This window comes from Meleagris gallopavo, chromosome 1, assembly GCF_905368555.1.
Source record: "Meleagris gallopavo chromosome 1, MGAL_WU_HG_1.1, whole genome shotgun sequence".
Taxonomy (NCBI): Eukaryota; Metazoa; Chordata; class Aves; order Galliformes; family Phasianidae; genus Meleagris; species Meleagris gallopavo.
In genome coordinates, this window is record NC_139404.1 from 152874886 (window position 1) to 152899329 (window position 24444).

Genomic DNA, 24444 nt, shown 5'->3' on the forward strand with positions numbered 1-24444 from the left:
GTGAATACTTCTACTGAACAAGGCAGGATCTACAGATGGCAAGTAGAGTGCATGTATTGTGCTATGCTGGTCCCCTTCCTCAGAGAAAAAAAAAACATTCAATGCAACGTTGCAGAGAATGGGCAGTACATCCTTACTGCAGACACATGAAGTAACTCCAAGGTCAGCTCACTGAATGTTATTCAGAGTTATGTTTCTGTACTGTTCTTGCTGGGGAGTTGCTCATATTTCCTGCTAAACCAGTGCAAAATATGGTTATATACTGTTACACAAAATAGGAATGCAGACTTGAAGTCCATAACACTACTGAGATATGTTGAATCACAGAATCATTAAGGTTGGAAAAAACCTCTAAGATCATCTAGTCCAGCTGTCCACCTACCACCAGTATTACCCACAATATTGAAAAATATGGAATCTTGAATGATGTTGAAATATGAAATGCCTTTCATATTTCCAGAAACCAGGCAGAGTAGGGCCACATCACAAAGCTCCTGTAGCCACCTTCAGACAGTCTGTTCTCTGCTTTGACCTGGCCCATTTTGCTCCCCGCCAGGACATGCTGCCATCTGGCACGAGCCAGTCCAGACTGTTCACATTTCAAAGGATTTAATATTACCTTCTGCTGAGTGACTGTGTGTCTTGTCCCAGGTGAAGCTATTCCCTACATGGGCACCAAGAGAGTTTTCCTCCAGGGAAAACTGACCAGGAACACTAGAGGGGATTTCTGACCATAGAATAAGTTTTTACTTACTTTGATTACTGTGGGAATTGGCAAGTGAACATGTATTTTAGTTTCCAAAAAAGATGTTAAAAAACAGTACAGGTGTTCACTCTTATGTATTTGAAAATTCATTTCCCATGGGTTAATGTCAGCTTTCTCATGCTTCAAAATGTCATTCAATCCCTAATTCTTTAACCACAAATGCAGCACATCAGTAGCTGACAGTAAGCCATCAGCCAATCTGATATTCAACTTATATTCAGTGGACAAACCATAAAAGCTATCTGTCCAGAAGTATTTCAGCTGAGTGTCCCTCACTTTTCAGTTTCCTTCTGAATAGTATTCCAAAGCAGTTTGGTCTGACTGGGAAAGACATCCACTCACACATCTGCACGACTTACGCTGTTGGTGTTTAATAGCATTCTCTAACAAAAGCCTAGCCTACCATACATATCTTTCCTATTAAAAGAAATATTTATGATGGTGTTCCAGCAATAACAATGACGATCATCCTGTCTAAGATCTCATTTCATGTTCAGCAATTTTTTTCAGTTTGCTTGTTTTGTTGTGTGTTGGTTTTTTTCATTCTCCTTTTAATATCAGTCAGGGAATGTGAGGCAATTGAAAATCACTTGGAGTTTTATGATATTGTCTACCATTTGTCTTTAAATAATGCAGCCCTGTGTCCAAGGAATAGATAGATGTGTAGAGTCATAAAAGTGAAAAATCTGATTACCTATTATTTATAGCCATTCTCTCCCTACTATAATAACATGTTAAGCTTTGTTCCACTGTGTGTATTTGTGTCTCCAACAAGCTTTCTGGCACATCTTTTTTGTATAACTCATTCATCTTCAGCTGCTACAAAGAGGAGCATCTTCTCTCACTCCATCATCTTGAAGGAAATTATTTCTTATGGTGTGTGGTAAAATTCTTGCTGTTAGGGGTGATATGTGGATAAGGAACTGTGAGATTATTTATGACAGAGATAAGAAAAATATCTCTTACCTAATCTAGTCTGTTATATTATCTATTTATTTTTCCAATGAATTTCCAGTCTACGTACTTGTAAGCAGTAGGACTGTCAAATACAGTTTTTAAAATCCCACCGATTTACCTAACAGCCTTGAATATACCAGAAAAACTATCCATTATTGACAGCAACCAGCATTTATGAAAAGGCCACATCTTCATGACCAGAAAGAATAAGCAAGAATTGCCATTTTGGTGGCAGATCCTTCTTTGAGGAGATGAATCTCATCCATGCTTAGGACATAAGGAGAGTGAAATAACAACTAAGCAAGGATTTTCAAGGATGCAAGCATGAACTCCAGGCCAGAATCAGGGATTGTGCTTCAGAGTAATGTTATTACAGCAGTAGATAATCTATTGTCGACTACTTAACTGTGAAGAAAACCTGTCACAGTTGGGAAGTGCCCACCAGAGACTAACACTTCCCTAAAGCACTTGGTCTTTTTAAAATAAAAGATAAATACATTACTTTAATTTCTCACTCATGGACTTTCCTTTTATTCGTAATTCTCCTAGCCCATAGAAAAATTTGTCTGGGAATTCAGCTCCCAGAATATTTGTATTTCCCGAGAAGTGGTGAAGGTTGAAGACAACTTTGCAGGAGCTCTGTGTATCCAAACTGTAGATCCCAGTCCTTCCACTGCTTCTGCTGGGCACTGCTTCCAGCACACCCCACCCCAGCAGAGTGGGTCAGTGGGGTAAAGAGACACTAGCTAATGCTAGCATTGCTTCAGAGCCACAGATAGAGAGGGATCAACTTTCTGAAAAAGAATCTGTGAGGCCTTTGCTAGCTTCAATTAGGATGAGAAGGGAAGAGGGAAAAGGAGAAACAACTTAAAAGAAATTAAAAAAAAAAAGGACTGGACCATTTGGAAATTTTTATTTCAGATTTTTATGTTTCTTCTAAACGATCCTTTAGGAATAGTTATTTTGATCTCCAGAAAGAAGCTATAAGTCCAATAAAAGATCAAACTGACACATATTAATAATTAAAAACTCATGCTTTCAAAATACTGAGAACAGTCCAGTACTCAATGATCTGACATTTACAAAGGGGAAAAGAAAAAAAGCCAACAGAGATAAATCCTTGATTAGAAATACTCAGTAATATTGCACAAAGATATTTGAGCACCTCAGTTCACAAACACATTTGCTGGTGTGACCAGAAGAATCCTTGGAGGAAGCAGTCCCTGCCTGCTCTCTCTTGCTCTGCACCCATCCTTTCTGGGGCTCAGGGCATGGAGAGGAGGATGGAAGGGGACAACATGAGTTTCCCAATACAAACAGCCCTGTGAACCTGCAACCAGCTCAGCTATTGGACACTCCTCCAGAAGCAACAAGCTCACAAGAGGTGCTTATTGAAACCATTGGTAAGGTTCAAATGAGTTGACAAACCATGTCTGGTCCCACCCTTGCTGATACATTCCACTGTAATCAACACTTCCAGCTCAGGGCAATGGAAACAGCACTAAGGTTGGAGTAGGAAGAGCATGTACAGCCTTCGTAGATGTGGACAGGGAGATAAAGTGATTGCTTAGAGACATGGGTAAATATGTGCAGTGGGGAGATGGGGATGGTCAAGAGATTTGGGATATTAAGAGACAATCTGGTGGGGAGGCAGTGATTTCTGCAGGGATAGAGAGAGATGGGAAGAGCCCTAAGTTATGTCTGCTTCATGCCCTTCCTCCTGCTACTAGGACCTCCCCTCCCAGCTCTTAGGCCTGTAGATGATGGGGAGCGCATGCCTACTGGGAGCCCCATACCACTCATGAGAAGCCCTGCCTGGGTATGTGGGCAGGTCGGGTCCTGCTCCTGCACCATCACTGACCAACCAGCTCTGCCTTTGCTAGGTGCATTGCTAGATCCAGCTAGAAGTGATTTTTCTCTTCTTCATGGAAGAGAGAAATCAGAATCAGAAACAAAGGACACAGTGGAGAATGAGAGTACTTTCTTTAGTTTTGTGAACTAGGATTCGTAATAGTATCTTGTACCACTCTGTTTATTCAGATAATGTCTTAGTTTTTTTCTATATATTATAACAGAATATATTATAACAGGGATAATCCATCATGACTCACAGTTCAAAATATGTTCTTGCTATGAGAAGCAGTACTATGAACAGCGTATGACTGATCAATGGTTTTGTCTCATTAGTTTTCAAGGAAAATCTGTTTTTCTTGGGTTTCCCTGCTGCCTAAATTACAATCTCAGCCCGAGATTTGCATGATAGTTTGTACTCTTTTAAAAAATGATTATTATTATTTACATATCAACACTGCTTTATTTTTTTTTAAGTGTATGACAGGGAAATTTTTCCATTTCTAATATTTGTCCAACATAATTGTCTTTGGTGGATTGTCACAATAAAGATAAAATGCAGGTATTTTGTCAATGTTTTTTCAAACTCTTTACAAATCAGGCTGATACAGGGAAGGCTAAGTAATGAAGAGACGATGTGATTTATTTCACAAGCATGCAGCAGGTCAGTAGAAGAGGCAGACAAAACCTGTATTTCCTGTATAATACCTTGGTACTCCCTCATCTAGGCTGGTTTCTTTTTAACTTTGGTGAGTTTGCTGCAGAAGGAAAGAATGTCAGCTTTTACCAGAAGGAATAAAGCTTAGTTCAGTGGAGTCAGCAGATTTATTGTGTCTTTTCAACTATAGCACTGAAGCACTGAGGCCTGAACCAAACGACCTCTAAATTAATTTCATAACCCAGCATTATATATCATCAGTATCTGATCATTAATGAAATATGTATGATCAGTAGTGAAATACATATCTTGGACAAAACATCTCATTAGCAATAGATGTAGCTTAGATAAAGCATTATGAGAATGTATTAATTTTTCTTCGTTTAGAAACACACTGTCAAGACCTGCTGGTACACAAACCTCCTTGACTTCAACTGGAGCCCTGCTGGGCTTAAGGGGGAATCGGCTTGATTTCCGAGGTTAGCTGCTTCGGAGCTGTTCCGGCCAGAACCGCAGCGACTGACCGCGAGGTACAGCGGGGTTTCGGTCGGTTCCTTCATCCAGGGAATCCCGAGATAACAGAGCAGCCCGGCAGCTCTCGCGAGAGCGGCTGACGTGAAGTGCGCGTTGCCAGGGCAACGGCTCTGCATCCACGCCCCCTGCCTAGATAAAGCCTCGGGGACTGAATGCGGCCGTTAGGGTGTGTGAATCACGTGGGCCGTTCAGAGGCGGTGAAACGGTAAGCCACCCGTTCACGGGACTACACAGGGAGGAGGGTTGTTATTAATGTGAAGAGAGTGATAAGTGCGGGGGCACCCGTTAACGGGCTGGTAACGCGGCGAGGGCAGTGCCAGCACTACCGGCAGTAGGGCAGGGCTTATCAGTCACGCCCCATTAAGGCTACCCGAATAGTGCTGGTGAGTCTGCTGGTTTGCCATGGCTGCACCCCTGCAGAAGGCTACTGCCAGGAAAAATGTGGGGACCCAGAGTTATGTCCCTAAACAAGATACCAGTGTGCAGGTGAGGGAGACAGCACTTGTATGAGGTGTGACCAGCTAAATGACTAACTCAGCCTTGTGGTTGACCTAAAGGAGTAGGTGGAGAGGCTAAGGAGCATAAAGGAATGTGAGAGGGAGATTGATTGGTGGAGCCAAATCCTATTGGCCCTCACATCTTGGCAGCCAGCTGAGGCTGCACATGAAGCACATCACCCCCTGCTGCCTTGCAAACAGGTGACAGAGGAGAATGAGCATGTGGACAGTGATCCTGCTGCAGTGAGCCCCCTGTCCTCTCTTCCTCCTAGCAACAATGGTGAAGAATTGGGGGTGTGGGGCAGTGGCAAAAGCAGTGTAAATCTCTCCGAGAAAAGCATCAAGCTGATCTTCACCAGACGGTGGTGGACCTGCCATTGCCAAGCAAAGCAGTTTGAGAGAGGAGAAGTGGAAACAGGTACTGGTTTGTTGAAGTGGGCATCCTCCATCCTGACCATCCTCACCTCCCCAGGTACCTCTGCACAATAGGTTTGAGGCCCTGGAACTCGAGGGAGAGGTGAATGAGGGTGCGAAGGGAGATCAACCTGTGAGGTTGCCTCAAGACTGCCTCCACACAGAACGACAGTAGAGTGGTTGTCATAGGCGGCTCCTGGCTGAGAGGAACAGAGGGCCCTGTATGTAGTCCTGATTTTACCTGTAGGGAGGTGTACTCCCTCCCTGTGGAACGGGTCAGGGACGTTTCTAGGAAACTGCCTGGACTGATTCGCCTTTCTGATTATTACCCCTTATTGATAGTTCAGGCTGGCAGTGATGAAGTAGCTGTGAAAAGCCTGAGGACTATCAAGAAGGACTTCAGGGGACTTGGGCAGGTAGCTGATTGAACAGGCATGCGGGCGGTTTTTTCTCCAAACCTTCAGTGGCAGGGAAGGATACTGAGAGGATAAAAAAGACACCTCATATATGAATAGATTAGAGGTTGGTGCAAACACAGGAATTTTTTTTTTTTTTTGACCATGGGGCAATTTCATCAGCATCTGGCATGATGGCTGCAGGTGGAAGTAGCCTGTCTCTGAGGGGTAAGAGGATCTTACCTGAGGAACTGGTGGGACTCGTTGAAAGGTCTTTAAACTAGGTATGAAGTGGGAAGGGGACAAAATAAGGGCCACTGGGGTTGAATGGGTAGTTCAAGGGCTCATACCAAACTTGATGGGCAAAGAGGGTGGAGTACAAAGGGGTGGAGTAGGGCAGGGGGATGCTGCTGTTCTAGCGGTTCCTAGATCCTCTATAAAGGCAGTGAGATAAAAAGCCCAGCTGAAGCACCTTTGTACCTGTGTGCACAGCCTGGGAAATAAGCAGGACAAGTTGGAAACCATGATATACTTGAAAGTTATGACCTTGTTTGTATCGCAAAAACATGGTGGGATGTCTCCCATAACTGAAATACCACCATTGAGGGGTATTGGCTCTGTAGAAGGGATAGGTGAGGTAGGAAGGGTGGGGGAGTTGCCCTCTGTGTCAAAGAGTGGATAGACTGTGAGGAGCTTCCTCTGAGAAACAGTCAGGAACAGGTTGAGAGCCTATGGGTTAGAATTAGGGACAAGACTCACAAAGGCCAGCTGATCAAGGGGAGGCTGCTGATGAGGCCTTCTCACTTCAGCTGCAAGAGGCATCATGCTCATAGGCTCTTGTACTGGTGGGACAATTCAGCCACTCAGATATCTATCGGAAAGACCACACGGCAAGCTGCAAGAGGTCCAGGAAGCTCCTGGAATCCTTTGATGATAAACTTCTGGTTTGAGTATTGGACAGACTGACCAGAGGTGAAGTATTGCTGAACATGCTGCTCACCAATGAGTAGGAGTTCATTAAAGGCATTAAGGTTGGAGGCAGCCTGGGCTGCAGTGACTGCCCTGGTTGAGTTTGTGATCTTGAGGAATGTGGGCCTGGCAAAGAGTGGTGTCAGGACCCTGAACTTTGGAAGAGTGAACTTTAAGCTGTTCAATGGCTTGTTGGCTGAGATCCCCTGGGATGTAGACAAAGATGTTGAGGAGAGCTGGCTACTCTTCAGGGATGCCTTTCTGAGAGCACCAGAGCTCTCCATCCATCTGAATAAGAAAGTGGGCTGAGGAAGCAGGAAACTGGCATGAGAAGGCTGATGTACTGAATGAGTTCTTGCCTCGGTCTTCACTGGCAGCCAGGATTTTAATATTCCTCACATCCCTGAGCACTGCATCCCTAAACCTCTAGATAGGGACTGGGGCAGTAAATCCTCCCTCTCCCTCACCCCCCACTGGCAGAGCAAGTTTGAGACCACCTGCTGAGACTGAATGCGTACATGTCTGTGGGGTGGAATGGCATGCATCCCAAGGTTCTGAAGGAGCTGGCTGAGGTGGTTGCCGAGCCACTCTCCGTCATATTTGAGGTTGTGGCTGTCAGGTGAGGTCCCAGATGACTGGAGGAAGGGTCACATCACTCCCATGTATAAGAAAGGGAGCAAGGAAGACCCGGGGAGCTACAGGCTGGTGAGTCTCACCTTTGTGCCTGGGAAGATCATGGAGCAGATCCTCCTGGATGACATGCTTGATCACATAAGGAATGAGCATGCAATTCAAGACAGCCAGCACAGCTTCACAAGGTGAAGGTCATGCTTAACTAATCTGGTGGCCTTCTATGATGGAGTGACAGCAGATAGACAAAGGAAAGGTAACCAATGTCATTTACCTGGACTTGAGCAAGGCCTTCGACATGGTCCCCCACCTCATCCTTAACTCCAAATTGGAGGGATGTAGATTGACGGGTGGACCACCCAGTAGATAATAAGGAATTGGTTGAAAGGCCGTAGACAGAGGGTGGTGATCAATGGTTCTATGTCCAGATAAAGGCTGCTAATGAGTGGTGTTCCCCAAGGGTCTGTCCTGGGACAGGTGCTCTTTAACATCTTTATCAATGACATTGATGAAGGAATTGAGTGCACCCTTAGCAAGTTTGCTGATGACACCAAGCTGAGTGGTGCTGTTGATACCATTCAGAGAGACCTCAACAGACTTGAAAGGTGGCCCTGGGTGAACTGAATGAGGTTCAACACAGCGAAGTGCAAGGTTTTGCACTTGATCCAGAGGAATCCACAGCATGTATACAGACTGGAAGGAGCAGTCCTTGAGAGTAGCTCTGCAGAGAAGGACCTGGGGGTCATGATGGATGAAAAACGGAATGTGAGCCAGCAGTATGATCTTGCAGCTTGGAAAATGGTATCCTAGGCTCCATCAGTAGAAGGTTGGCCAGCAGGGACAGGGAGGTGATTGTCCCTCTCTACTCTGCCCTTGTGAGGCCCCATCTGGAGTACTGTGTCCAGGTCTGGAGCCCCTAGTACGAGAAAGACAGAGAGCTGTTGGAGAGGGTCCAGAGGAGGGCCACAAAGATGATTGGGGGCTGGAGCACCTCCCCTGATTACCACCTGAAGACAGGCTGAGGGAGCTGGGCTTGTTCAGCCTGGAGAAAAGAAGGCTGCAGGGTGACCTCATTGCAGCCTTTCAGTATCTAAAGGGAGTCTACAAACAGAAGGGGAATCAACTCTTCCAGTGGGTAGATAACTGCAGGACAAGGGGAAATGGTTTGAAGTTGAGGGAGGGAAGATTAAGGTTGGATGTCAGGGGAAAGTTCTTTATTGTGAGAATGATGAGGTGCTGGAACAGGCTGCCCGGAAAGGTTGTGGATGCCCCATCCCTGGAAGTGTTCAAGGCCAGATTGGATGGGGCCCTGGGCAGCCTGGTCTAGTATTAAATGGGGAATTTGGTGGCCCCTACATGTGGCAGAGGAGGTTGGAAATTGATGATCCTTGAGGTCCCTTCTAACACTGGCCATTCTGTGTTTCTATGAATCCAAAAGGGAGAATGAAACCAGGTGGTTCCATCTAATTGTCATGTATGCTTGTTTATTTACCAATATAAAAGCTAAACAATCTTGTAGGAGAGTTGGAGACCTCACCTGCATAGGACCTCCAATTTTCCAGGAAAGGCTCTCTAAATCCTTGATAGAGCTCCCCAGCAACTGTGGATTGGATGATGGTTAAGTATTTTGGCGGCTGGTGATGTATTTTTCTTAGTCACTATTGCTATCCTCATGTAGTAATAGGTGCATCGCTTAATTCGGTTTTATTCTTGCTATATCATTTCACTTAATTTAAAAGCAATAAGAAAATAAGTAAAGATAAATGCACTTGTTAGCTTGGTGTCTGTGACCTTTGTGCTGACCTCGTCCACAGGCAAAACAAACACCTTTGCAAAATGGAGCCCAGATTCATTTAACCAAAAATAAAATTTAAGGTAATATATTAAAAGATTGATTCAGTGGCTCTTGCTCGATTCATGTTCTAATTTGTTTTGTATGACTATTTTAATTTGACCCTAAAAAAAAAAAAAACACCTGAGTATTCTCAGATGTAGGAACTGATCTTAATTTACAGTCTTTTAGAAACAGTTAACATGGAATAATAAACTCCTGAAATTTGAAGAGCCTGAGAAATAATAAGCATTCATGGAGGGAGAAAAATGCCCGATACTTACTTCATATTTTGTGTTGTCTTTAGTCCTATGCCTTTCATTAAATGTGCATCCCCCAGGCATAAAGAAAATGTTTTTGGTAAGCATTTTAATAAGGTACTCAGCAGTTCTGTTGCTAACTGATGATTGAAAGGCTTCTCCTTCGTTGTCAATGGAGAATGGTGGGTGAGCCAAGTCTAGAAGCACCTGTCTCCTTTGGAAGCCCCACCGGAAATTATTTAGAAGGCCCACCTCTGTCTACATAAACCAGAGCAGGCTTTTCTTGTACAAACGGAAGCACAATCCCAGCTCCAGGAGCTTAAAAAGCATGGTGCTTTGTACTGTGATCATAAACCTCTACACAGAATTAAGACAGCTTCAAGTGCCATGGCCTTGCAGTCAGTAATTGTTCTGTGTTGATGCTTGATAGCAGCAAAGTAGATAGACCTTAAATATAGTTAAAACGAAAAGTAGGTACTGAAAGGGACTACATCTATGCCATTTCTCGAAGTGCCAGAGCCAGGTGGTGAGCCTATTGTGTGAATCAAGTAATAAAGCATGCTCTGCCACTGCTGGTGTCTTTGTGGAAGGGGGAGTAAGAGCCCTTCTGGAAAGAAACACATGGCGAAGATAACCTGCTATCCAGCATGTGACTGTCTGGTGAAACATGCTATGGTCATTCCATCGCCAGCTATAGTTTCACCCTGATGGGAGCACCACGGCGGAACCGCCTCCCCACCACACCAGAACCGCCTCCCCACCACAGAATCGCCTCACCACACACAGAATCGCCTCACCACACACAGAATCGCCTCACCACACACAGAATCGCCTCCCCACCACACAGAATCGCCTCACCACCACACAGAATCGCCTCACCACCACACAGAATCGCCTCACCACCACCAGAATCGCCTCACCACCACAGAATCGCCTACCCCACCACAGAATCGCCTCACCACACACAGAATCGCCTCACCACCACAGAATCGCCTCACCACCACAGAATCGCCTCACCACCACAGAATCGCCTCACCACCACAGAATCGCCTCACCACCACACAGAATCGCCCCCACCACACAGAATCGCCTCACCACCACAGAATCGCCTCCACCAACCTAACACAGAATCGCCTCACCACCACAGAATCGCCTCACCACCACAGAATCGCCTCACCACCACACAGAATCGCCTCACCACCACACGAATCGCCTCACCACACAGAATCGCCTCACCACCACAGAATCGCCTCACCACCACAGAATCGCCTCACCACACAGAATCGCCTCACCACCACAGAATCGCCTCACCACCACACAGAATCGCCTCACCACCACAGAATCGCCTCACCACCACACAGAATCGCCTCACCACCACAGAATCGCCTCACCACCACCAGAATCGCCTCAACCACACAGAATCGCCTCACCACACCACAGAATCGCCTCACCACCACACAGAATCGCCTCACCACCACACGAATCGACTCACCACCACAGAATCGCCTCACCACCCACAGAATCGCCTCACCACACACAGAATCGCCTCACCACCACAACAATCGCCTCACCAACAATCCACCAAGAATCGCCTCACCCAGAATCGCCCACCACAGAATCGCCTCACCCCCACAGAATCGCCTCACCACCACAGAATCGCCTCACCACCACAAGAATCGCCTCACCACACAGAATCGCCTCACCACCACAGATTCGCCTCACCCCCACAGAATCGCCTCACCACCCACAGAATCGCCTCACCACACAGAATCGCCTCACCACCACAGAATCGCCTCACCCACAGAATCGCCTCACCACCACAGAATCGCCTCACCACCACAGAATCGCCTCACCACCACACAGAATCGCCTCACCCACAGAATCGCCTCACCACCACAGAATCGCCTCACCACCACACAGAATCGCCTCACCACCACAAGAATCGCCTCACCACACAGAATCGCCTCACCCCACAGAATCGCCTCACCACCACACAGAATCGCCTCACCACCACACAGAATCGCCTCACCACACACAGAATCGCCTCACCACCACAGAATCGCCTCACCACCACAGAATCGCCTCACCACCACAGAATCGCCTCACCACACAGAATCGCCTCACCACACAGAATCGCCTCACCACCACAGAGAATCGCCTCACCACCACAAGAATCGCCTCACCACCACAGATCGCCTCACACACACAGATAGCCTCACCACCACAGAATCGCCTCACCACCACAGAATCGCCTCACCACCACAGAATCGCCTCACCACCACAGAATCGCCTCACCACACAGAATCGCCTCACCACACACAGAATCGCCTCACCACCACACAATCGCCTCACCTACACACAAGATCCTCACCACACAGAATCGCCTCACCACCACAGAATCGCCTCACCACACACAGTATCGCCTCACCACCACAGAATCGCCTCACCACCACAGAATCGCCTCCACACCACAGAATCGCCTCACCACCACAGAATCGCCTCACCACCACAGAATCGCCTCACCACACAGAATCGCCTCACCACCACAGAATCGCATCACCACCACACAAATCGCCTCACCACCACCAGAATCGCCTCACCACCACAGATCCGCCTCACCACCACACGAATCGCCTCACCCACAGAATCGCCTCACCACCACAACGAATCGCATCCCCACACACAGAATCGCCTCACCACCACACAATCGCCTCACCACCACAGAATCGCCTCATACCCACACAGAATCGCCTCACCACCACACAGAATCGCCTCACCACACAGAATCGCCTCACACCACAGAATCGCCTCCACACCTAGAATCGCCTCACCACCACACAGAATCGCCTCACCACACAGAATCGCCTCACCCCACAGAATCGCCTCACCCTCAGAATCGCCTCACCCACACAGAATCGCCTCACCACCACAGAATCGCCTCACCACACACACGAATCCACTCACCCACACCAGAATCGCCTCACCACACAGAATCGCCTCACCACACAGAATCGCCTCACCACCACAGAATCGCCTCACCACCACAAACTACCCATCACCACCACAGAATCGCCTCACCACCACAGAATCGCCTCACCACACAGAATCGCCTCACCACCACAAGAATCGCCTCCCCACAATCGCCTCACCACAACAGATTCGCCTCACCACCACAGAATCGCCCACACAACCATCACGACCACATCCACAGATCGCCTCACCACCACAAGAATCGCCTCACCACCACAGAATCGCCTCACCACCACAATCGCCTCACCACACACAGAATCGCCTCACCACACAGAATCGCCTCACCACCACAGAATCGCCCACCACACAGAATCGCCTCACCACCACAGAATCGCCTCACCACCACAGAATCGCCTCACCCACAGAATCGCCTCACCACCACAGAATCGCCTCACCCACAGAATCGCCTCACCACCACAGAATCGCCTCACCACAACAGAATCGCCTCACCACCACAGAATCGCCTCACCACCACAGAATCGCCTCACCCACAGAATCGCCTCACCACCACACGAATCGCCTCACCACACAGAATCGCCTCACCACCACACAATCGCCTCACCACACCGAATCCACACACATGCCTCACCACCACACCAGAATCGCCTCACCACACAGAATCGCCTCACCACACAGAATCGCCTCACCACCACAGAATCGCCTCACCACACACAGAATCGCCTCACCACCACAGAATCGCCTCACCACCACAGAATCGCCTCACCACCACAGAATCGCCTCCACCTACCACACACGAATACCCTCACCACACAGAATCGCCTCACACACAGAATCGCCTCACCACCACAGAATCGCCTCACCACCAACGAATCGCCTCACCACCACAGAATCGCCCACCACAGATCGCTCCACCACATCGCCTCCACCACACAATCGCCTCACACACAGAATCGCCTCACCCACACAATCGCCTCACCACCAATCGCCTCACCACCACAGAATCGCCACCACACAGAATCGCCTCACCACCACAGAATCGCCTCACCACCACACGATCGCCTCACACACAGATCGCCTCACCACACAGAATCGCCTCACACCAGAATCGCCACCCCACAATCGCCTCACCCACAGAATCGCCTCAAGCCCACACAGAATCGACCCACCACACAGAATCGCCTCACCACCACAGAATCGCCTCACCACCACAGAATCGCCTCACCAACACACAATATCGCCTCACCACCGCACAATATCGCCTCACCACCACAGAATCGACTCACCACCACAGAATCGCCTCACCACCACAGAATCGCCTCACCACCACACAGAATCGCCTCACCACCACACAGAATCGCCTCACCACCACAGAATCGCCTCACCACCACACAGAATCGCCTCACCACCACACAGAATCGCCTCACCACCACACAGAATCGCCTCACCACCACACAGAATCGCCTCACCACCACCACGGAATCGCCTCACCACCAGAAAAAATCGCCTCACCACCACCACGGAATCGCCTCACCACCACAGAATCGCCTCACCACCACAGAATCGACTCACCACCACACAGAATCGCCTCACCACCACACAGAATCGCCTCACCACCACAGAGTCACCTCACCACCACAGAATCGCCTCACCACCACAGAATCGCCTCACCACCACACAGAATCGCCTCACCACCACACAGAATCGCCTCACCACCACAGAATCGCCTCACCACCACACAGAATCGCCTCACCACACAGAATCGCCTCACCACCACAGAATCGCCTCACCACCACACAGAATCGCCTCACCACCACAGAATCGCCTCACCACCACACAGAATCGCCTCACCACCACACAGAATCGCCTCACCACCACAGAATCGCCTCACCACCACACAGAATCCCCTCACCACCACAGAATCGCCTCATCACCACACAGAATCGCCTCACCACCACAGAATTGCCTCACCACCACAGAACCGCCTCACCACCACAGAATCGCCTCACCACCACACAGAATCGCCTCACCACCACACAGAATCGCCTCACCACCACACAGAATCGCCTCACCACCACAGAATCGCCTCACCACCACAGAATCGCCTCACCACCACAGAATCGCCTCACCACCACACAGAATTGCCTCACCACCACAGAATCGCCTCACCACCACACAGAATCGCCTCACCACCACACAGAATCTTGTCTGTTGCCTTCATGAAGTGGCTTAACCCCTCTTCACCCTAGCCTACTTTCAGGAAGTTATTGTTTGCAATACTGTTTCCGATGATTTTCCTCTTCTCCAGACTCAACAATCCCTACTTCCTTAGCCTGTTCTTATAAGTCTTTTCTTCCAGACCCCTAACCGTTTTCGTTCATGCTCCAGAGCCTCAACATCTTTCCTGTGGTGTGGGGTCCAAAACTCGACACAATGCGAGGTGCGGTCTCACCAGTGCTGAGTACAGGGGGATGTTCACCTCCTTGCTCCTACTGTCTTCACTGTTTCTAATGCATCCCAGGATCCTTTTGGCCCTCTTGGCCACCTGGGCATACTGTCAGCTCATGTTCAGCCGAGCATCAACCAGTACCCCTCCGTCTCCTTTATGTTTATCTAGCCTCTGATCCCTAAGTCTGTAACGCTGCTTGGGGTTATTGTGGTCAAGATGCAGGACCCAGCACTTGGCCTTGTTGAACCTTATCCCATTTATCTCTGCCCAGCGCTTCAGCTTATTTAGATCCTTCTGAAGGGCCTCCCTACCCTTAGGCAAATCAACACCACCTTCCAACTTGGTGTCATCTGTCAACTTACTGAGGGTGTGCTCAATTCCCTCCTCTAGGTCATCAATAAACATGTTAAACATGATGGGCCCCAGTACTGACCCCTGGGGCACACCGCTCATAGGGGGTTGCCTGCTGGACTTAACTCCATTAACCACTACCCTTTGGTCATGGTCCTCTAGCCCATTCCTTATCCAAAGAAGTGTATATCTGTCCAGACCACGCGCCGCCAGTTTCCCCAGCAGAAGCCTGTGAGAGACCGTATCAAAGGCTTTGCTGATGTCTAGGTAGACTACATCAACAGCCCTTCTCTCATCTCCCAGACTCATCCCTCAGTCATAGAAGGTGATGAGGTTGGTCAAGCAGACCTGCCCTTCATGATCTCATGTTGGCTGGGCCTGATCTCCTGGTCACCACCCAGGTGGTCCGTGTGCTCCACATGCTGTGCGCTCTCTCCTGAGACGATTTCCTCCATTACTTTCCCCGGTATCAAGGTCAGGCTAACAGGCCTATGGTGCCCCAGATCCTCCTTATGGCCGTTCTTGTAAATGGGAGTCACATCAGCAAGCCTCCAATCCTCTGGGACCTCTCCAGTTAACCAGGAGCACTGATAGATGGCCAAGATGGGCATTTAAACCCTGCCGTAACTGCTCTCATACTCCCTTTCCTCAAGGAAAGAAAGGGTGAAAATAAGATGGAAAAGGGCTCAAGGGTTGAGATAATGACAGGGAGGTCAGTCACCAATTACTGTTATGTGCAAAACAGTGTCAGCACAGGGAGATTAATATGAATTATTGCTTGACAACAGACTAGAACAGTGAGTACTAAAAGAAAAATACCTTCTTTGCTATCCACTCTCCTCTACCTCCTGTGCCCTAAGTGTGTGGGAGAATGAGGAATGGAGGATGAGATCACCCCATAACACTTAATCTCCGCTGCTCCTCCATGGTCATTCCCTGCCTCTGCTCCACATGAGTTCCTCTCATGGCACACAGTCCTTCCCAAACTGATTCTGTGTGGGCTTCTCACAGGCTGGAGCTCTCCAAGCACTGCTCCAGCATGGCTTTGTACCAGGGGACTCACCCTTCAGATATTACTCCACATGTCCCCATGGATGGTAAGTCCCCCAGTCTTCCTGCCCCACAGCTGTCTGCTCTCCTCAGGCTGCAGCTCTGGCCCGGGGCTATTGCTGTAGGGGTATCCATGGGCTGTGCCTTCTTCAGGTCTCATCCTCTTCTGCCCCATGGGCTTCTCCATGGTTGAATGTGGAGGTCTCTACATGCTCTCTTCGCGACTACTGCAACTGTAGCACGCTCTGCTACCAACAACTTGGCACAAAAACCTAGCACACCACGCAAGTAGCTCCTTATCTGAGGCCAGAAAAAAAGTTATAGCATGAGTTTTCCTACGTGTGCACAAGAATTTTTGCTCAGACTGTGAAAACAAGGGAAATCTGACCTTGAGACCTGCTTTAAATATGCTGCAGATGCACGAACTGAGAGAACAGCAGGTTGACCAAAGCCCAACTCCCCAGAGCAAAATCAGTAAAAATTATTACTAGAAAGTTTGTTTAAATGTTGGAAGCTTATGAACTATGGTAAACACTGGATATTTCCTTATTCGTAGCTCAGCTACAGTGTAGAATGAGATAAGATTATTTCTTTGAGCTGGACATGATAGAGTGCTATCCCTCCACTACGTATCTCCTGTAGATGTATTCCAGGTTTGACATATGACACAACCATTTTGTTTTGTAGGGTCCTGAGATTAGTTGTGGTTTTAACATTTCTGAAGACAGCAAGAAGATGTTGCTGCTGTAGACTTTTGCTCTGAGACTCCAAGAAACAAAATCCTTAGGAAAATAGAGTAATAATGCTGACACTTTGGGTTAGTTTACATCAGCTGAAAATGTACTGTAAAAATAATATCTGAGATAAATTTGCCTTACTATTTTCCCCTATTTATAAGATTTTTTTCCAACATCATCCTTTCGGTAGTTTTATTTTGCCATACTTAAGATTTACTGTGTCAGTCTCAAAAAACAGCCACTTATGTCTGCATACAAAGTGAATAAGCTACTGTCATACAAAACTTTCTGTGCAAAACATTCAAAATTCATGTCTTTTTATTTTAAGATAGTTTGGATTAAAGAAGACTCAGTATCTTATCTTTATAATATATGTGTAGTGTGTATGATATATATGAATTTATCAACATATTAATTTATCCTCTTGCCTGTGTTCTCTGTTGCCTGGAAATTTTTGTGTAATAATAGTAAGTCTAGCCTCCCAAAAGTGCAAGAAGAGAAGCATATGTTTAGGCATGTATACCAACAGACAGATGAAGAACCTAAAGTTACCAATCTTGTTACTTTTCCCTGCTTCATCTCATCATAGAAGGTGCCAATATGTCTATCTTCAATAATCAAAGACTACGTGTCACTCAGTAGTAAATACTTACCGGTCTTCCAGTCTCCGCTACACTACACACCATGAACTCCTCTCCACTGGCTCTGCCTCCACATTCCTGAGTGGCTTCAGACTGTAATCTGTCATTACAACTAAAACAGAATTAATGGGTCTACTGCAAATGGATTTCATTTATTTATCTAAATATAGAGATCTATTGACTCAGGGTTTGGGCAAGGTAAAATTTAGCTTTTGATCAGCAGTTGATTTCCATTTGCAATCTCAATGATGCTAAAATAGGAGCTTTATCCCACTGGAAAGAGTAATTACTCAGCCTCCTGTGGACTTCATGGAGCTACAGAATGCTGCATAATAGAAATCTCCAGTAATACAGAACTCTCGTGGATTAAAAAAATAATACAATTTTACCAAAATGATTTAAATTATGAAAATTGAGAGCTGAAATTTTGGGAAACATAGTTTATCTTGCTTATGTTTGTTCACTCTCCATTATATAGCAAACATAGAGGTTATTCATATAATATAGTTATATACTTATATGTACTTGTCAACTCTTTGAAAAGGTAGATAACAGCAGGACAAGGGGAAATGTTTTTAAGTTGAGGGAGGGAAGATTTAGGTTGGATGTCAGGGGGAAGTTCTTTACAGAGAGAGTGGTGAGGTCCTGGAACAGTCTGCCCAGAAAGGTTGTGGATGCCCTGTCCCTGGAGGTGTTCAAGGCTAGGTTGGATGGGGCCCTGGGCAACCTGGTCTAGAATTAAATGGTGAGGTTGGTGGCCCTACCTGTGGCAGGGAGGTTGGAGATTCATGACCCTTGAGGTCCCTTCCAATCCTGGCCATTCTGTGATGTACTTAAATGATACATAGACAAGCAGTGTGAGAATGAGCTTAGGTTCAATGGGAACTCAAGCTAATGTAACAGCTGAGGTATGGTATAACAAAGTATTTACCAGACTGAGATGGGGCCTGAACCAAGAATTCAATACCCTCCATTAAATGTTTTAACCATTAGATTAACCATTCATCTATGTTTTGTGAGTCCCACACATGGAAAAATCAATATGTTTAACAGAAAGGCAAATTTAAAGCACTTTGATGATAGTTATTTAAACCATAATGCAGAGAAACACTAGCTTTTGACTGAGTGCCATCACTTTGGCTCTGCGTCAGTCTGATTCAACTTGTTTTGTAAAAGTGGCAAGGCACTGGCACAGGCTGCCAAGGGAGGCTGTGGGTGCCCCATCCCTGGAGGTGCTCAAGGCCAGGTTGGATGGGGCCCTAGGCAGCTGTATCTTTCTTTTCATAGACCTAACAACAGGACTTAGGGAAGTGGTCAGCATAATGGGAGGCATAGATACCATTCAGAGAGACCTCAGAAAGCTGGAAAATTGGTCCAACAGGAACCTCATGAAATTTAGACAAGGAAAATATAAAATGATGCAATGGGGGGAAATGACCCCATATACCTGTGCACACTGGAGACCAGTCAGCTGGAAAGTAGTTGTTAGAAGTCAAAGGCAACTTTTTGGATGACACATTGACCATAGGCCACTAATGTGACCTTGTGGCAAAGAAGGCCAAGATTATCCTGGGATGCATTAGGAGGCACTTGGCCAGCAGAAGGTGATCCTTCTCCTCCACCCAATCCAGGTGAGATACACCTGAAGTGTTGGGTCCAGTTTCAGGTTCTTCAGTACTGTGCTTTTCCTAGTCTTTTTAGAAGTGGCGTGGCATCCTGATACACCCTGCACAGCCATAAACTAAAAGGGCTGATACCCCGTTCTTACCCCCTGCACAAAAAGGTAAATAATAGGTAACTGCGAAGTCAGTGGTATAAATGAATGAAGAAACAGATCTATAATGTTGTGCTGGGTAGTAAAAGGGGTATTTTGGACATTAAATAGTAACATAGTATTTCTACAAAATCGTTTATACAGACTATTTTATATTTACAATATTTTATTGACCTTTGTACTAGTCAGAATTGATTTCCACACTGGTCTTAGCCATAACTGAAACCTGTAACGACACACTCAACCTTGACTTAAAATCATCTTTTTTGATAGCAAAATCTACCCAGCAACTGGGAAAAACAGACAATTTAGTCTGCGCTGAATCCCAAGTGTCTTTTGCTTTGCTAGTAGCTCTATCCAAATGAGAAATTTAAAGTTAGCTTGAGGTACATCTGTATGATCAGCAAGCACAGCAAGGAATGCAGTGAAATACAGTCCCACTCAGCTCCATGCATAAGATATTACCCTTTAAAAGATGACATCAGTTCCAACAGATGTTGTCTCTGCATGCAGTCCACCTCTGGATTTTACTAATCTACAGAATTCAAAGCTTCAGATCACAGCCAGGGCCAAAATATAGAAAAATTTCAAATCAAGTTATCACAACAAGACTTTCAGCTTAATTAACAATTCATGGCAGAGAGGAATGCAGATGTTGATATTGTTTAAGTAAGAAAACCAGAAAGACAGACGCCATCTTCTCTCTTTAGTAATGTACAGTCCTTTAGCATTGCTTTAGAATTTTTCTATCTGGAATATATTTGCTCTGACCAGAGGGATGAGGAACAGAGAGAAACAGAATGGCAAACATATTTGGATATTTTATTTAAAACATCTTAATCTTAGAAAGAGAGTAGTAGTGTAGTCAATGATGAGTTCTGCAGTGACGTAGCCACAAATATAGCAGTTGTCTATCTTAAACCAAGATGAACAGAAATAACCTCAGAAGCATAAAATAAATATAATTTGTATAATTCTCTATCAATTATCATGCTAAAACAGCTGAAATTATCAAAGAATTGATATCCATAATGATTAATGAAACTACAGTGATCTACTCTGTAGTTCTTCATATGTCTTATCAGCATATAACTTGTGTATGGCTGGACTACAAGGTAAGATCCTTCTCAACTGAGGTCTCTTGTCATTGGAGGTGGTTTTTAATTAATCTATTTTGTGATTTATATTTCTAAGAAAAAAATTATTCATTACGGATATGCATAAATCAAAAAGATTTTTACAGATCTGAGTCTGAACACTACAACTAGCAGTAAGCTACAGTCTATATACAAAACTTGATAGTCCTATATACTGCAATATAATTACCAATGGAGATTCACTATACTCAATTTGCAGTCAGCCAGCTTCAGACTGTGTAGCAGTAGGGATTAATGCATGAGAGGAACATGTCTGAGTTATGTAATGATTTTTTTTTTTACACAGCAACCTATCTCTCCCTCCTATCTTTATGGTGAGGTATCCTTGATAAACCAGAGATTAAGAGAATTGTAAACCCTTGAGGAAAGGGATGAGTCTTCTGTGAAATGTCTGTCTGTAGGCTCTGCAGATAAAAAAAATAACTATTTCTTAGAGTTTGTAAGATCCTTACACTGCAGTGGTCATCTCTTGGAGGTGCCTGGGTCTTGCTAAAGACAAAGGTCAGCGGAAGCTGTTGAGTTTAATGTAATTATTTAACGTAATTATTTCCACACTGAGGTAGACAAAAGATGACCTCAGGGAGCTTTCAGAGAAGATTGTTATCCATCTGGTCTACATTTGGTTCTGGGAAGAAGATGAAAAGCTCATAACAATCCATTCTGGAGAGTAGCGCGCAGTGGGCCATGCTGTCAAACACACGAAGTTTGAGCTCGTCGGGTTAGAGAAGACTGTAATCACAAAACACCACAAAAAAGATCGAGAAGGTCACATAAAATAATTTCTACAAGTCACATGATCAAGATTTACTGAATCTTTTGACTTTTCTATTGTATGCCTCTGACATGGAAAGGTTATGAAATCAGAAAACATACCTATTCATGAGGAACAAAATGGAAAAAACTTTCAGAGATTAAAAGACTAGTTAATCTTAAAAGAATTTTTTTTTTCACATATCTGCTCTCAGCATTTCTCCTCTCTTCCCTCCTTCACTCATCTGACTCAGGTTTTGTATGGTAAAGAAAAGCTGTGACTATGTGTCAACTGTATAGTATTTTTCTCAAAGCAACAGGTGCATCATCACTTTATTTTGCTACCTAGTTCTACCAGGTTATGTATTAAATTATTCAGTCTGTCTGTTTGGAACAGCTTCAGATTAATCTGTAAGACTTCTAAACCAGTACAAAAGCAGACTATCAATCTGGAGGCACTTTTTGTCTGTGCATTTTTACGTTATTGTAGCTAAGGTCCTCTCGATCTGAAAAGAGGCCTGGGGTCTGTGATACAGCCTTTGAAAAGAAAAATATATGGGCTGTAAAAGGAAGCTCTAAAGTCTGTCCATCGTTTCAAAACTGAAGATCTTTTTTTCTGAAGCACTGGAGATGCAACTCTGACATGCAAAAACTATTACATAATGGCTGTTGTTCTTCCAGTGAAATTACATTTACAAGTGCATTTTCATTGAAAGTAGTCTCTCTTGACTTGAATTCACTTTAAAAATACATGAAGAATGGTCATCAGCAACATGGGGAGAGTTCACTTAGTGTCAAGCAAAATGGTCTTAAATCCATGCAACAGAGGAATTAGGGACAAAATATTTGGGGTGTTCTCAAAAAATCCTGTAATGCCATCCAAGTGCATGGATAAATTCTGATCAGAAAACTAGACCAGCTGCTGGATTATTTTGATCTTTGTTTTCTGACAGGCTTGAGACTGATCTCTTACTTCTGGATCCCAAAAATATGCATTCTGAGAGCGGATCTGCTGCCTGACACTCCCTTTAAAAAACGAGATCCCAGGATCCATCCATTTGAATCAGCAAGGTCATACACAGTCTCCAAATCTTCATTCTTGGGACCACCACAATGTATACTTTCAGTTCCTGACGGCATAGAAAAGGAAAGAAGAATATATTTCATGAATGTGAGCCTTGTAAGTGTGCAGATATAACCTTATTACTTACGGGCATGAAGACTATAACTTCCTGACTTATGGTCCTCACTCCAGCCCACAGGCAGCAGTGCCCTGTGATGTTGCTCCCAGCAATGAACATCTTAAAAAGTAAAACACTGATGCCTCTGCCCAGACTGACAGGCAGGGCAAAGTCTCATGTCATTAGCAGTGTGGCTACTTGCTCATGAGCCCAATCAGGGACTGTGGCCACTGCCTATTAGCTGTAAATGTTCAGTATAAATCATTCATGCCACTTGGAGCTGTGCTGTGATACATAGATATGCTCAGGTGGACAAAACACATGCCATTAACTCTGCCTATAAAATTAAGGGCACAAAAACAAAAATAAAAGGGTATGGAAATACCTCGTATGTATAGTCATAAAAGTACCCTGGAAGTGCCCATGTGAGAAACCACAAAGTCTTGTGACAAATGCAATTTATTATTCACATCTGACTACTTTTCTTGAATTCTGGATGCTAATCCTTCTTCCCTGAGACTACCTCACAATATTTCAAACTCTACCTAGGTTTTAAAAAATGGTCTAACATTAAGTTTTCCATCCCTTTCTTCAAATATGGGCTTTATTCCATAAAATTATACTTTTCTGAGGTCTAGGTTGAGTAATATTTAGTTCTGGAACAGCTGCAGATATAAAATCCAGCACAACACAACTCATCCAGGCTGCAAATACAAGATCTGTCCCACTAGAATATCAGGAAGCACAACTGAAAAAGAGCTACGTTTTTTTTTTCTCTCTCTCTCTTTTTTTTTTTTTTTTTTTCCTTCAGTGCTATAGTTTAGGTATAAGCTAAAAAATACAAAAATTCAGGTTCTATTCTGTATGGAAAATCCATTACCATTTAAATAATTACTAGAAAGTTGAACTCTCTGAAAATTGTTTGTCTGGATATCCAGTACAAGGATACCCAGTACAACTCTGCTCAGATACACAGTCTTCATAGTAACATTCAGCAGTGGTCAGAGAGGGAAGGGTACAGCAGAATATCATATCACCACCACGACTGCACAGCACAATCACACTCCAGAGACCTCTTGCAGCTCTTGTCACCTCATTTCTAGATCAGTCTAACAGAACCAGGAAAGGCACCGAGCAGGGAAATAATCAGGACAATTTACCTCCCATATTAAGGATTAACCACATAGGTGACAATTCTTTACCTTGGAGTGAAGCATCTGCTGGGATACAGGAGTCTGCAAAACCTTCAGTACTGTGAATGAAATGATTTGTGATTCTTACTATTGCTTGTAATATCAAAGCTGAATATTTTCCAGTGAACTTACTGAGAGTGATTTTATAAGCAGGAGGAGGTATTTTTTATATATGGCATAGAGTAATATGGTATTCACTGAAAGCCTGAGATAGGAATCATCCGTGGGAAAAATATTTTTAAAAATGATGAACTGAATGAACAGAGGATAGGTGGCACTTCAGCATGATGGTCTGTATGCATCCTTCATCTCCAAAGGTCCAAAGCATCTGATTACTGAGAGGGGAGGACTATGCCAAACTCATCGTCACTGTGTTCGCTTCCTTTTTTCTGCCATCCTTTTCCTGAGCAT

At 45.3% G+C, this 24444-nt stretch overlaps 1 protein-coding gene and 1 long non-coding RNA gene across 2 annotated transcripts in view; both read right to left on the reverse strand.

Annotated features, from left to right (window-relative positions):
- LOC146545713 (uncharacterized) overlaps positions 1–4863 on the reverse strand; it is a 40506-nt gene extending 35643 nt beyond the window's left edge. The window contains exon 1 of the long non-coding RNA XR_014880893.1: positions 4653–4863. This is a non-coding gene — a long non-coding RNA (uncharacterized LOC146545713). The remainder of the gene's footprint in view (positions 1–4652) is intronic.
- The window catches only part of UCHL3 (ubiquitin C-terminal hydrolase L3), a 252357-nt gene that overhangs the window by 214458 nt on the left and 13455 nt on the right, over positions 1–24444 (reverse strand). The gene's annotated exons all lie outside the window — the stretch shown is intronic.